General features: G+C 41.7%; 1 long non-coding RNA gene across 1 annotated transcript; it reads left to right on the forward strand.

Moving 5' to 3' along the window:
- Nucleotides 1-2,888: 2,888 nt before the first annotated feature.
- LOC123732126 (uncharacterized) lies at nucleotides 2,889-14,788 on the forward strand. The gene is made up of 3 exons (XR_006762981.1): nucleotides 2,889-2,943; nucleotides 4,279-4,395; nucleotides 14,720-14,788. It is a non-coding gene; the product is annotated as an uncharacterized lncRNA (long non-coding RNA).
- Nucleotides 14,789-16,356: the final 1,568 nt, after the last annotated feature.

Raw genomic sequence — 16,356 nt, forward strand, 5'->3', positions numbered from 1 at the left:
TCTTTATGCCTATCTAGGCTACTGTAGCCTATTAATCTTTATGCCTACCTAGGCTATTGTAGCCTACCATTTAATACTATAAATATGTTGAAATGACAGGAGTCGTTGCAAATCATTTTGTGTCACTTGTGTAGCCTACCTGGAGCTGGTAAATGGATTTAATAAATAGCCTATAACTTCAGTTTATTGTTGTTGTAGCCTTGTGTTATTATGCAACTATTAATGTCCATGTTGAGTTAATTCAGTAGGAAGTTATTGTAACGCTTGGACGTTGTGGGTGTGGAGTCAGGCGCAGTAGGCAGAAAAATGTTTGGTACAATACTATTTAATAAGTACCACAAAAGAGAAAATGCCCAAAAACAACAGGGCGTAACAAAACCCAAAGTCCAAAACACGATCCACTACACAAACACAGTGAAACAAAACGTAACAAGCCCACACACAGAACAGGTGGGGAGCGGCCTTAAATAACACCACTAATTACCTAAATGAACACAGGTGCAACTAATAAAGACATAACCAACAGAAAAACGAAAAGGGGATCGGTGGCAGCTAGTAGCCCGGGGACGACGAACACCGAGCGCCACCCGAACAGGGAGAGGGGCCACCCTCGGTAGGAGTCGTGACAGTTATCAAGTGTGACCATGGTAAGATGTTAGAATGCATTAGATTGAAGGTGACAGTTCTATCTCAATGGCTGATCAGATGTTAGAATGCATTAGATTGAAGGTAACAGTTCTATCTCAATGGCTGATCAGATGTTAGAATGTATTAGATTGAAGGTAACAGTTCTATCTCAATGGCTGATCAATGTTAGAATGCATTAGATTGAAGGTAACAGTTCTATCTCAATGGCTGATCAGATGTTAGAATGCATTAGATTGAAGGTAACAGTTCTATCTCAATGGCTGATCAGATGTTAGAATGCATTAGATTGAAGGTAACAGTTCTATCTCAATGGCTGATCAATGTTAGAATGCATTAGATTGAAGGTAACAGTTCTATCTCAATGGCTGATCAGATGTTAGAATGCATTAGATTGAAGGTAACAGTTCTATCTCAATGGCTGATCAGATGTTAGAATGCATTAGATTGAAGGTAACAGTCAGATTAGGCTACAGGTAATAAAACACTGGCTGTTGTTGACAAGCATCGACCTGTTCAGTTCATTACCATAGTATTAATATTAGATTCATAGACCTGTTCAGTTCATTACCATAGTATTAATATTAGATTCATAGACCTGTTCAGTTCATTACCATAGTATTAATATTAGATTCATAGACCTGTTCAGTTCATTACCATAGTATTAATATTAGATAGACCTCTTCAGTTCATTACCATAGTATTATACTACAGCTACTGAAGGTTAACACATATTTTTTTTTAAACCTTTATTTAATTCGCAAGTCAGTTAATAACAAATTCTTATTTACAATAATGGCCTACCGGGGAACACAGTGGGTTAACTGCCTTGTTCAGGGGCAGAACGACAGATCTTTACGTTGTCAGCTCTGGGATTCAATCCTGCAACCTTTCGGTTACTGCCCCAACGCTCTAACCACTAGGCTACCTGCCGCACCAACACTCTATCCACTAGGCTACCTGCCGCCCCAACGCTCTAACCACTAGGCTACCTGCCGCCCCAACGCTCTAACCACTAGGCTACCTGCCGCACCAACACTCTATCCACTAGGCTACCTGCCGCCCCAACGCTCTAACCACTAGGCTACCTGCCGCCCCAACGCTCTAACCACTAGGCTACCTGCCGCCCCAACGCTCTAACCACTAGGCTACCTGCCGCCCCAACGCTCTAACCACTAGGCTACCTGCCACCCCAATGCTCTAACCACTAGGCTACCTGCCGCCCCAACGCTCTAACCACTAGGCTACCTGCCGCCCCAATGCTCTAACCACTAGACTACCTGCCGCCACAACGTTCTAACCACTAGGCTACCTGCCACCCCAACGCTCTAACCACTAGACTACCTGCCACCCCAAAATAAGATGTAGGCCTATCAGGGGCTATTAGTTAGTTTTCAGGCATTGTGGGAGGGTTTTGAGTAGTCATTGGGCTAGAAAAAGTAATTGCATTAAATCACCTGACTGTTTGGATGTGTCTGTAAACGGTTTTATTTCTAAGAGATAATGAATAAAATAATTAGTTGTCACTGTGTTAACCACAACCAACATGCTGGATCTCTGTTTAGTTGTCACTGTGTTAACCACAACCAACATGCTGGATCTCTGTTTAGTTGTCACTGTGTTAACCACAACCAACATGTTGGATCTCTGTTTAGTTGTCACTGTGTTAACCACAACCAACATGCTGGATCTCTGTTTAGGGGTCACTGTTGACCACAACTCAAACATGTTGGATCTCTGTTTAGTTGTCACTGTGTTAACCACAACCAACATGCTGGATCTCTGTTTAGGGGTCACTGTTGACCACAACTCAAACATGTTGGATCTCTGTTTAGTTGTTACTGTGTTAACCACAACCAACATGCTGGATCTCTGTTTAGGGGTCACTGTTAACCACAACCAACATGCTGGATCTCTGTTTAGTTGTCACTGTGTTAACCACAACCAACATGCTGGATCTCTGTTTAGTTGTCACTGTGTTAACCACAACCAACATGCTGGATCTCTGTTTAGTTGTCACTGTGTTAACCACAACCAACATGTTGGATCTCTGTTTAGTTGTCACTGTGTTAGCCACAACCAACATGCTGGATCTCTGTTTAGGGGTCACTGTTGACCACAACCAACATGTTGGATCTCTGTTTCTCTGTTTAGGGCTCAGTGCTCTAAAATGAGTCTCTCTGGGGAGATAGAGGAGGTGGTCCCTGCCTCTAAAATGAGTCTCTCTGGGGAGAGAGAGGAGGGGGGGCCCGCCTCTAAAATGAGTGTCTCTGGGGGACATGACACCAAAACTAAGAGGTGAGCTGACAATATTGTTTAAGAATGTATGTTCTAAAATGCTTTTTATTCAGAAATGATTGCTAATGGGGACATTCTATATAACTGTTCTAGATTTTAGATCTGTATGAAAATATGTTTTTTTCTAAAACGCTATATATCCACCTAGATATCTATATATCCACCTAGATATCTATATATCCACCTAGATATCTGTATATCCACATAGACATCTATATATCCACCTAGACATCAATATATCCACCTAGACATCTATATATCCACCTAGATATCTATATATCCACCTAGATATCTATATATCCACCTAGATATCTATATATCCACCTAGATATCTATATATCCACCTAGATATCTATATATCCACCTAGATATCTATATATCCACCTAGATATCTATATATCCACATAGACATCTATATATCCACCTAGACATCTATATATCCACCTAGATATCTATATATCCACCTAGATATCTATATATCCACCTAGACATCTATATATCCACCTAGATATCTATATATCCACCTAGATATCTATATATCCACCTAGACATCTGTATATCCACCTAGATATCTATATATCCACCTAGATATCTATATATCCACCTAGATATCTATATATCCACCTAGATATCTATTTATCCACATAGACATCTATATATCCACCTAGACATCTATATATCCACATAGACATCTATATATCCACCTAGACATCTATATATCCACCTAGATATCTATATATCCACCTAGATATCTATATATCCACCTAGACATCTATATATTCTATATATCCACCTAGACATCTTTATATCCACCTAGATATCTATATATCCACCTAGACATCTATATATCCACCTAGATATCTATATATCCACCTAGATATCTATATATCCACCTAGACATCTATATATCCACCTAGACATCTATATATCCACCTAGATATCTATATATCCACCTAGATATCTATATATCCACCTAGATATCTATTTATCCATTGTTTAGCAGGAATGGAATATTTGTATCCTGTATATCTGACTGTGATATGTGGTTGTCTCACCTAGATATCTAAAGATGAATTCACTTACAGATGCCATGTTAATTCGACCCAGTTTCTCACGTCGGGAAAATAACAGCAAATGTGCATTTTATGTGGAAATTACCCACTTTAAAAGTCTTTATAAAGCCTTGTAGTGGTTTAATCATTTCTTTAAACAATGAGATAATTTACCAACATTTCTGAAAAGTGATTTATAGCGTTTTGTAATGAAACTCTTATGTTTCCCCATCTGAGCTCAGAGTAGATGAGAGATGTAATGTTTGTCTCTGTTGTGTTGAAGCCCAATCAAGCAGGAGAGACCAGCCTCCCCTGTACCCAGCTGTGTGTCCATGAAGAGTGACAAGTCTATGAATGAACCTAATCACTTTAGAGAGGGATACTTTTCTACTGAACAAAGGTAAGAAGAACTCATGGGTCATGGTCAGTGAGTTAAACAACACTGTCTCTAGTCATTTCTCCTCTCCCATTTTCACATTTCTTTTTGTTGTTTTCGTAATCCATAGGCTAATCCTTTTATCCATTTCTATAGTCCTAAAACAATATTAAACAAACACAACGTTCCCTCCCTGTGTGTGTGTGTGTGTATGTGTGTGTGTGTGTGTGTGTGTGTGTGTGTATGTGTGTGTTTGTGTGTGTGTGTGTACTCCCTGCACGAGGAGATGTAATCTCATGTGTTGTCCACAGAAACCTACAGAAGGACTATAGTATGTTTAGTCCCCTGAGGTCTTAACCTATAGAAGGACTATAGTATGTTATAGATACTTCAGTCCCCAGAGGTCTTAACCTATAGAAGGACTATCGTATGTTTAGTCCCCTGAGGTCTTAACCTATAGAAGGACTATAGTATGTTATGGATACATCAGTCTCCAGAGGTCTTAACCTATAGAAGAACTATAGTATGTTATGGATACTTCAGTCCCCAGAGGTCTTAACCTATAGAAGGACTATAGTATGTTTAGTCCCAGAGGTCTTAACCTATAGAAGGACTATAGTATGTTTAGTCCCAGAGGTCTTAACCTATAGAAGGACTATAGTATGTTTAGTCCCAGAGGTCTTAACCTATAGAAGGACTATAGTATGTTTAGTCCCAGAGGTCTTAACCTAGAGGACTATAGTATGTTTAGTCCCAGAGGTCTTAACCTACAGAAGGACTATAGTATGTTTAGTCCCAGAGGTCTTAACCTATAGAAGGACTATAGTATGTTTAGTCCCAGAGGTCTTAACCTATAGAAGGACTATAGTATGTTATAGATACTTCAGTCCCCAGAGGTCTTAACCTATAGAAGGACTATAGTATGTTTAGTCCCAGAGGTCTTAACCTATAGAAGGACTATAGTATGTTTAGTCCCAGAGGTCTTAACCTATAGAAGGACTATAGTATGTTATAGATACTTCAGTCCCCAGAGGTCTTAACCTACAGAAGGACTATAGAATGTTATACATACTTTGGTCCCCAGAGGTCTTAACCTATAGAAGGACTATAGTATGTTTAGTCCCAGAGGTCTTAACCTATAGAAGGACTATAGTATGTTTCGTCCCAGAGGTCTTCACCTAGAGGACTATAGTATGTTTAGTCCCCAGAGGTCTTAACCTATAGAAGGACTATAGTATGTTTAGTCCCAGAGGTCTTAACCTACAGAAGGACTATAGTATGTTATAGATACTTCAGTCCACAGAGGTCTTAACCTATAGAAGGACTATAGTATGTTATAGATACTTCAGTCCCCAGAGGTCTTAACCTATAGAAGGACTATAGTATGTTTAGTCCCAGAGGTCTTAACCTATAGAAGGACTATAGTATGTTATAGATACTTCAGTCCCCAGAGGTCTTAACCTATAGAAGGACTATCGTATGTTTAGTCCCAGAGGTCTTAACCTATTGAAGGACTATAGTATGTTTAGTCCCAGAGGTCTTAACCTATAGAAGGACTATAGTATGTTTAGTCCCAGAGGTCTTAAACTATAGAAGGACTATAGTATGTATATTCAGTCCCCAGAGGTCTTAACCTATAGAAGGACTATAGTATGTTTAGTCCCCAGAGGTCTTAACCTACAGAAGGACTATAGTATGTTATAGATAGTCCACAGAGGTCTTAACCTACAGAAGGACTATAGTATGTTATAGATACTTCAGTCCCCAGAGGTCTTAACCTATAGAAGGACTATAGTATGTTTAGTCCCAGAGGTCTTAACCTATAGAAGGACTATAGTATGTTTAGTCCCAGAGGTCTTAACCTATAGAAGGACTATAGTATGTTATAGATACTTCAGTCCCCAGAGGTCTTAACCTATAGAAGGACTATAGTATGTTTAGTCCCCAGAGGTCTTAACCTATAGAAGGACTATAGTATGTTTAGTCCCCAGAGGTCTTAACCTATAGAAGGACTATAGTATGTTTAGTCCCAGAGGTCTTAACCTATAGAAGGACTATAGTATGTTTAGTCCCAGAGGTCTTAACCTATAGAAGGACTATAGTATGTTTAGTCCCAGAGGTCTTAACCTATAGAAGGACTATAGTATGTTATAGATACTTCAGTCCCAGAGGTCTTAACCTATAGAAGGACTATAGTATGTTTAGTCCCCAGAGGTCTTAACCTATAGAAGGACTATAGTATGTTTAGTCCCCAGAGGTCTTAACCTATAGAAGGACTATAGTATGTTTAGTCCCAGAGGTCTTAACCTATAGAAGGACTATAGTATGTTTAGTCCCAGAGGTCTTAACCTATAGAAGGACTATAGTATGTTTAGTCCCAGAGGTCTTAACCTATAGAAGGACTATAGTATGTTATAGATACTTCAGTCCCCAGAGGTCTTAACCTATAGAAGGACTATAGTATGTTTAGTCCCAGAGGTCTTAACCTATAGAAGGACTATAGTATGTTTAGTCCCAGAGGTCTTAACCTATAGAAGGACTATAGTATGTTATAGATACTTCAGTCCCCAGAGGTCTTAACCTACAGAAGGACTATAGTATGTTATAGATACTTTGGTCCCCAGAGGTCTTAACCTATAGAAGGACTATAGTATGTTTAGTCCCAGAGGTCTTAACCTATAGAAGGACTATAGTATGTTTCGTCCCAGAGGTCTTAACCTATAGAAGGACTATAGTATGTTTAGTCCCAGAGGTCTTAACCTACAGAAGGACTATAGTATGTTATAGATACTTCAGTCCACAGAGGTCTTAACCTATAGAAGGACTATAGTATGTTATAGATACTTCAGTCCCCAGAGGTCTTAACCTATAGAAGGACTATAGTATGTTTAGTCCCAGAGGTCTTAACCTATAGAAGGACTATAGTATGTTATAGATACTTCAGTCCCCAGAGGTCTTAACCTATAGAAGGACTATCGTATGTTTAGTCCCAGAGGTCTTAACCTATTGAAGGACTATAGTATGTTTAGTCCCAGAGGTCTTAACCTATAGAAGGACTATAGTATGTTTAGTCCCAGAGGTCTTAACCTATAGAAGGACTATAGTATGTTATAGATACTTCAGTCCCCAGAGGTCTTAACCTATAGAAGGACTATAGTATGTTTAGTCCCCAGAGGTCTTAACCTACAGAAGGACTATAGTATGTTTAGTCCCAGAGGTCTTAACCTACAGAAGGACTATAGTATGTTATAGATACTTCAGTCCCCAGAGGTCTTAACCTATAGAAGGACTATAGTATGTTTAGTCCCAGAGGTCTTAACCTATAGAAGGACTATAGTATGTTTCGTCCCAGAGGTCTTAACCTATAGAAGGACTATAGTATGTTTAGTCCCAGAGGTCTTAACCTATAGAAGGACTATAGTATGTTTCGTCCCAGAGGTCTTAACCTATAGAAGGACTATAGTATGTTTAGTCCCAGAGGTCTTAACCTACAGAAGGACTATAGTATGTTATAGATACTTCAGTCCACAGAGGTCTTAACCTATAGAAGGACTATAGTATGTTATAGATACTTTAGTCCCCAGAGGTCTTAACCTATAGAAGGACTATAGTATGTTTAGTCCCAGAGGTCTTAACCTATAGAAGGACTATAGTATGTTTAGTCCCAGAGGTCTTAACCTATAGAAGGACTATAGTATGTTATAGATACTTCAGTCCCCAGAGGTCTTAACCTATAGAAGGACTATAGTATGTTTAGTCCCCAGAGGTCTTAACCTATAGAAGGACTATAGTATGTTTAGTCCCCAGAGGTCTTAACCTATAGAAGGACTATAGTATGTTTAGTCCCAGAGGTCTTAACCTATAGAAGGACTATAGTATGTTTAGTCCCAGAGGTCTTAACCTATAGAAGGACTATAGTATGTTTAGTCCCAGAGGTCTTAACCTATAGAAGGACTATAGTATGTTATAGATACTTCAGTCCCCAGAGGTCTTAACCTATAGAAGGACTATAGTATGTTTAGTCCCCAGAGGTCTTAACCTATAGAAGGACTATAGTATGTTTAGTCCCAGAGGTCTTAACCTATAGAAGGACTATAGTATGTTTAGTCCCCAGAGGTCTTAACCTACAGAAGGACTATAGTATGTTATAGATACTTCAGTCCCCAGAGGTCTTAACCTATAGAAGGACTATAGTATGTTTCGTCCCAGAGGTCTAAACCTATAGAAGGACTATAGTATGTTATGGATACTTCAGTCCCCAGAGGTCTTAACCTATAGAAGGACTATAGTATGTTATAGATACTTCAGTCCCCAGAGGTCTTAACCTATAGAAGGACTATAGTATGTTTAGTCCCAGAGGTCTTAACCTATAGAAGGACTATAGTATGTTTAGTCCCAGAGGTCTAAACCTATAGAAGGACTATAGTATGTTTTTGTTAAAGGTCATACTTTGGCTATTGGAGCCAAATGTACTTCTTGTTCGTTGACGGAAAAGGTTACTAGCTCACTATTGTCCAAACCAGTTGTGTTAGACCTGTTTATTATATAGTAATGGTTTTAAATCAGTTATATCTACTGCACTTGAAATATCCACCCCTCCGAACTTGTTTATTTTCCAATACCTAATATATTGGACATGTGTTACATGGCAATGTTTTACAATAATTATAGATACTGCAGTTGAGTTATGCTTGCCCTGTCTCCCAAATAGTTGTACAGGTTCCATTACTGTATTTGACCACTAGGAGGAGACATTGCCCACAGTAGCCCTCACCCTGAGGACCATTTACATTACATTTAAGTCATTTAGCAGACGCTCTTATCCAGAGCGACTTACAAATTGGTGCATTCACCTTATGATATCCAGTGGAACAACCACTTTACAATAGTGCATCTAAATCTTTTAAGGGGGATGGGGGGGTGGGGTTAGGAGGATTACTTTATCCTATCCTAGGTATTCCTTAAAGAGGTGGGGTTTCAGGTGTCTCCGGAAGGTGGTGATTGACTCCGCTGTCCTGGCGTCGTGAGGGAGCTTGTTCCACCATTGGGGTGCCAGAGAAGCGAACAGTTTTGACTGGGCTGAGCCGGAACTGTGCTTCCTCAGAGGTAGGGAGGCGAGCAGGCCAGAGGTGTATAGTCTACCACACCCTCTCTCATTAGCGCCACCAGCTGAAGAGAGTTTCTCCCTAATTGTCTTCCCCATGCCCTACATGAACTTGTCCATTCCCATTGTGTGATTATTCTGAGGAAGGCCATTGAAAGCTGAAACATTAAATATTTCTTAAACTTTTTCTTTTCAACAATTGAATTTTTTGGTTGCACCTCTATTCACGTTGGTTGAGCCAAATTAGACGGTAGCCTACATGTAGCAAAACAGAACTCAACTGATTGAACATGAAATGTATGTCAATATGTTTGAAAGAGGCTTATAGCTGCTGTTTAATGCAGTCATCTCAGGTTTTCATTTTAAGCATCATTTTATATGTCGCTTGTTTGTATAAATTGCAAAGACATTGACAACTTTGTTGTGAATTTATCGGTGGTCAGAGAGACTGATAAACCATGTGATTCTATGTTTAGTTGAGATCTTCTGTGTATAAAGTCACGCGGGAGGGTAAAAAAGCATCTAACGACTCACTCAGCTGTTCTACGAGTGGTCTGAGGCAGGTGTTAGATTACGAGCATTTTCCAAGTGCAACGTTATTAATGGTTTTGGGAAACAGCTCTTTTACGAATTCCATACGGGTGACTGTTATCAGCACCTCACAACCCCAAGCTGAACATCCCCCACAACCAGAGCCTGATCGTCAAGGGGGAACCATAAACCTGCCTCTCCAACTCTCCCTGACCTGAGTGTTTTAACTCCTGAGTGTCTAGGGGGGAACCATAAACCTGCCTCTCCATCTCTCCCTGACCTGAGTGTGTTAACTCCTGAGAGTCTAGGGGGGAACCATAAACCTGCCTCTCCAACTCTCCCTGACCTGAGTGTTTTAACTCCTGAGTGTCTAGGGGGGAACCATAAACCTGCCTCTCCATCTCTCCCTGACCTGAGTGTGTTAACTCCTGAGAGTCTAGGGGGGGGAACCATAAACCTGCCTCTCCATCTCTCCCTGACCTGAGTGTGTTAACTCCTGAGAGTCTAGGGGGGAACCATAAACCTGCCTCTCCAACTCTCCCTGACCTGAGTGTGTTAACTCCTGAGAGTCTAGGGGGGAACCATAAACCTGCCTCTACAACTCTCCCTGACCTGAGTGTGTTAACTCCTGAGAGTCTAGGGGAACCATAAACCTGCCTCTCCATCTCTCCCTGACCTGAGTGTTTTAACTCCTGAGAGTCTAGGGGGGAACCATAAACCTGCCTCTCCAACTCTCCCTGACCTGAGTGTGTTAACCTGTTAGGGCTAGGGGGCAGCATTGACACGGCTGGATAAAAAACATACCCGATTTAATCTGGTTACCACTCCTACTCAGTAACTAGAATATGCATATACTTATTACATATGGATAGAAAACACCCTAAATTTTCTAAAACTGTTTGAATGGTGTCTGTGAGTATAACAGAACTCAAATGGCAGGTCAAAACCTGAGAGATTCCTTTACAGGAAGTGGCCTGTCTGACCATTTCTGGAACTTCTTTGCCATCTCTATCATTTACTAAGGATCTCTGCTCTAACGTGACACTTCCCACGTCGTCCATAGGCTCTCAGAGCCCGGGAAAAAAGAGAATGTCGTCATTCCAGCCCCAGGCTGAAACACATTATCGCCTTTCTCAAGTGGCCCATCAAGAGACACTAGCTTATGCGCGTGACCCCGACCGCCCCCGCCTTTGGGATTTTTTTCCTCTGTTTGCCGAAAAGGAGATTCCCTGTCGGAATTTTACCGCTTTTCTACGAGAAAAATGACGTAAAAATTGATTTTAAACAGCGGTTGACATGCTTCGACGTACGGCAATTGAATACTTTGAATTTTATTGTCAGGAATTGCGCCAAGCGCGCGACACTTCTTTACTATTTCGGATAGTGTCTGGAACGCACGAACAAAACGCCGCTATTCGGATATAACGATGGATTATTTTGGACCAAACCAACATTTGTTATTGAAGTAGACGTCCTGGGTGTGCATTCTGACGAAGACAACAAAAGGTAATGACATTTTTATAATAGTAAATATGATTATGGTGAGTGCTAAACTTGCCGGGTGTCTAAATAGCGAGCCCGTGATGCCTGGGCTATATACTTAGAATATTGCAAAATGTGCTTTCACCAAAAGCTATTTTAAAATCGGACATATCGAGTGCATAGAGGAGGTCTGTATCTATAATTCTTAAAATAATTGTTATGCTTTTTGTGAACGTTTATCGTGAGTAATTTAGTAAAATGTTAGCGAATTCCCCGTAAGTTTGCGGGGGGTATGCTAGTTCTGAACGTCACATGCTAATGTAAAAAGCTGGTTTTTGATATAAATATGAACTTGATTGAACAAAACATGCATGTATTGTATAACATAATGTCCTAGGGTTGTCATCTGATGAAGATCATCAAAGGTGAGTGCTGCATTTAGCTGTCTTCTGGGTTTTGGTGACATTATATGCTGGCTTGAAAAATGGGTGTCTGATTATTTCTGGCTTGGTACTCTGCTGACATAATCTAATGTTTTGCTTTCGTTGTAAAGCCTTTTTGAAATCGGACAGTGTGGTTAGATTAACGAGAGTCTTATCTTTAAATGGCTGTAAAATAGTCATATGTTTGAGAAATTGAAGTAATAGGATTTTGAAGATTTTGAAAATCGCGCCACAGGCTGGCAGTGGATGTTACGTAGGTGGGACGAATTCGTCCCGCCGGTCCCATAGAGGTTAACTCCTGAGAGTCTAGGGGGGAACCATAAACCTGCCTCTCCAACTCTCCCTGACCTGAGTGTGTTAACTCCTGAGTGTCACGGATTTCGTCGTGTTGAGGTCCTGACCAACCTACAATAACAATGAACCCTTCTACTGGCCAGGACGTGACAGTACCACCCCCTAAAAGTGCTAACCCCGGAAGCACCTCAAGAAGAACAAAAACCCAAACAACAACAAAAAAAATCCCCCTAAACTAAAGGGAGGGAAGGGAGGGTGGCTGCCGTCACCGACGGCACTGTGCTACACCCCCCCTCCCCAACCCACCTATATCCGGAGGTGGCTCCGGTTCTGGCCGTTCCAGGCAGTCGGGCCACTCGGGCTGGGCCGGAGGGCAGTCGGGCCACTCTGGCAGACCCGGAGGGCAGTCGGGTCACTCTGGCAGACCCGGAGGGCAGTCGGGCCACTCTGGCAGACCCGGAGGGCAGTCGGGCCACTCTGGCAGACCCGGAGGGCAGTCGGGCCACTCTGGCAGACCCGGAGGGCAGTCGGGCCACTCTGGCAGACCCGGAGGGCAGTCGGGGCACTCGGGCAGACCCGGAGGGCAGTCGGGGCACTCGGGCAGATCCGGGCAGTCTGGCCGCTCGGGCAGATCCGGGCAGTCTGGCCGCTCTGGCGACTCCGGACTGACGGGCAGCTCTGGCGACTCCGGACTGACGGGCAGCTCTGGCGACTCCGGACTGACGGGCAGCTCTGGCGACTCCGGACTGACGGGCAGCTCTGGCGACTCCGGACTGACGGGCAGCTCTGGCGACTCCGGACTGACGGGCAGCTCTGGCGACTCCGGACTGACGGGCAGCTCTGGCGACTCTTGACTGACGGGCAGCTCTGGCAACTTTAGACTGGCGAGGCTGGGTTTACGCACTAGATGCCTTGTGCGTGGGGCTGGTACTGGACGTGCCAGCCTGGAGACACGCACCTCCATGCTAGTGCGGGGAGCTTGCCTGGGGCTCCATTCTTGCCCCGCAAAACTGCCCTTGTGACCCCCCCAAAAAATTATTGGGGCTGCCTCTCGAGTTTACTAAACTCTTCCATAGCCCTGGAAACGCTCCTTCTTATCTCTGCCCGCGTCCATCCTTCCTCCTCGATCCTCTGCTGCTTGGTCCTGGTTTGGTGGGAGATTCTGTCACGGATTTCGTTGTGTTGAGGAAAGGAGGACCAACATGCAGCGGGTATGTGGATACTCATTCTTTTAATTGGAAAAAAACGAAAGGCATCCACAGGAAAAAACAAAAACAATAAACAATACTCACAACGGCAACAGTGTGGCAGGCTCAAACAAACGCAGTGCACACAAACAATCTCCCACAAAAGACACATAGAAACACACCCTAAACCTGCCTCTAAAACTCTCCCTGACCTGAGTGTGTTAACTCCTGAGAGTCTAGGGGTGAACCATAAACCTGCCTCTCCAACTCTCCCTGACCTGAGTGTGTTAACTCCTGAGAGTCTAGGGGGGGAACCATAAACCTGCCTCTCCAACTCTCCCTGACCTGAGTGTGTTAACTCCTGAGAGTCTAGGGGGGGAACCATAAACCTGCCTCTCCAACTCTCCCTGACCTGAGTGTGTTAACTCCTGAGAGTCTAGGGGGGGAACCATAAACCTGCCTCTCCAACTCTCCCTGACCTGAGTGTGTTAACTCCTGAGAGTCTAGGGGGGGAACCATAAACCTGCCAGAACATCTGCTAAATGACAAAAGTGTCAAATGTAAATGTTTTACAAACAGATCACATATACATTTCTTGAATATTTTTTTTAATATATATATATTGATGTCACAAATGTATCATTTGTACATATCTTTATTAAAAATGTAGTACTATGTTATATTTGACTGTGTATAATCTAGCAGTACTACTGATTTCACTGAGAGTGAGGCAGATATATACTATTACTGTGTTAAACCTAGCAGTACTACTGATTTCTCTGAGAGTGAGGCAGATATATATTATTACTGTGTTAAACCTAGCAGTACTACTGATTTCTCTGAGAGGCAGATATATATTATTACTGTATTAAACCCAGCAGTACTACTGATTTCTCTGAGAGTGAGGCAGATATATATTATTACTGTGTTAAACTTAGCAGTACTACTGATTTCTCTGAGAGGCAGATATATATTATTACTGTATTAAACCTAGCAGTACTACTGATTTCTCTGAGAGTGAGGCAGATATATAGCATTTAGCAAAAAACATTATTTGTCTCTCTGAAATGAAACCATCAAGTGATAGATTTTAAACAAATACATGTCTGTCATTGAACAACCCCATGCCATGATTAGATAGTGAAAAAACACAACAATCTCTTTCATAATTTCTTTAAACAATAAAGGCAAATTACAAACGTTTCTGTAAAGTGAAATGTAGCGTTTTGGAATAAAACTCTTCTTATGTTTCCCATCTGAGATCAGAGTAGATGAGAGATGTAATGTTTGTCTCTGTTGTGTTGAAGACCAATCAAGCAGGAGAGACCAGCCTCCCCTGTACCCAGCTGTGTGTCCATGAAGAGTGAGCAGTCTATGGCGCCTCCTATATCCTTTAGAGAGGGAGACTTTTCTACTGAACAAAGGTAAGAAGAACTCATGGGTCATGGTCAGTGTGTTAAACAACACTGTCTCTAGTCATTTCTCCTACTTTAGTCCATTTTCATAGTCCTAAAACAGTGTGTGTGTGTGTGTGTGTGTGTACTGTAATCTCATGTTTTGTCCACAGAAACCAACAGGAGAGATCAGAGTCAGAGATTCTCAGTGGTCAGTCTTCCCAGAGTCATCAAACAGACCTGGACTCTATATTCAGTGTATGTGATCCTGTTATGAACATTTGATTTTGTTTACCTCAAGTAAAGTTGATCTGTCAATTATTCATTAATGTGTTAATGAGAAAGCATTTCTTCTCTTGCTTAACTTATTTACTTGATTTATTTCAGTTGCTTGAAGAGAAAATTATAACATTTGTGAAGAACGAGCTGAAGATGTTCAAGAGGATTCTTGGTCCTGAACTCCCAGAAGGCTTTGAGAGTCAGAAGCAGGAGGAGGAAGTGGTGGATGCTGAAGATGAGAAGCAGGAGAGCAGTGTCAGAGAGGGGGCTCTGAAGATCACACTGCACGTCCTGAGGAAAATGAACCAGAAGGAGCTTGCTGACACACTGGAGAAATGTAAGATCTGTCTGCCTCATGTTGAATGCTGTTTTATAACATTTAAAAGCTGTGGCTAAAGTACAGCTAAAGTAGCTGTGTAACTCAATGATATTGTAGCAACCTTAACACAACACCTTGTGACCTCATCAAGTAGCAGAAGGGATGTGATGTGGTGATTAATTTAGAGAGAGAGACAGAGAGAGACAACATTAATAATACCATCAATAACACCAATAATAATATAATCAGTCACACCAGTCTGTAATGCATTAAGAAAACATTGATACATTTATACAGTCACTTAAGAGAATAAATTATTATTTTAAAACTTTAACAGTCCTTCAATACTGTAGACATTAAAACAGACGTAATATTAATATCCTCTGTGTTATTTCTTCATTCAGATGAGCTTGCTGTGATTTGCCAACGTGAACTCAAATCTAATCTAAAGAAGAAGTTTCAATGTGTATTTGAGGGGATCGCTAAACAAGGAAACCCAACACTTCTCAATAAGATCTACACAGAGCTCTACATCACAGAGGGAGGAACAGGAGAGGTCAATAATGAACATGAGCTGAGACAGATTGAGACAACAACCAGGAAACATGCAAGACCAGAGACTGCAATCAAATGTAACGACATCTTCAAACCCTTAACTGGACAAGACAAACGTATCAGAACTGTGCTGACAAAGGGAGTCGCTGGCATTGGAAAAACAGTCTCTGTGCAGAAGTTCATTCTGGACTGGGCTGAAGGAAAAGCAAATCAGGATGTTCAATTTGTGTTTTCATTCCCTTTTCGGGAGCTGAATTTGATGAAAGGGGACAAACACACTTTGATTGAACTTCTCTATCACTTCTCAATGGAAACCAAACAATCAAGAATCTCCAACTATGACAAGTACAAAGTTGTGTTCATCTTTGATGGTCTGGATGAGTGTCGACTGCCCCTA

This window comes from Salmo salar, unplaced genomic scaffold (assembly GCF_905237065.1).
Source record: "Salmo salar unplaced genomic scaffold, Ssal_v3.1, whole genome shotgun sequence".
In the NCBI taxonomy this organism is placed as follows: domain Eukaryota; kingdom Metazoa; phylum Chordata; class Actinopteri; order Salmoniformes; family Salmonidae; genus Salmo; species Salmo salar.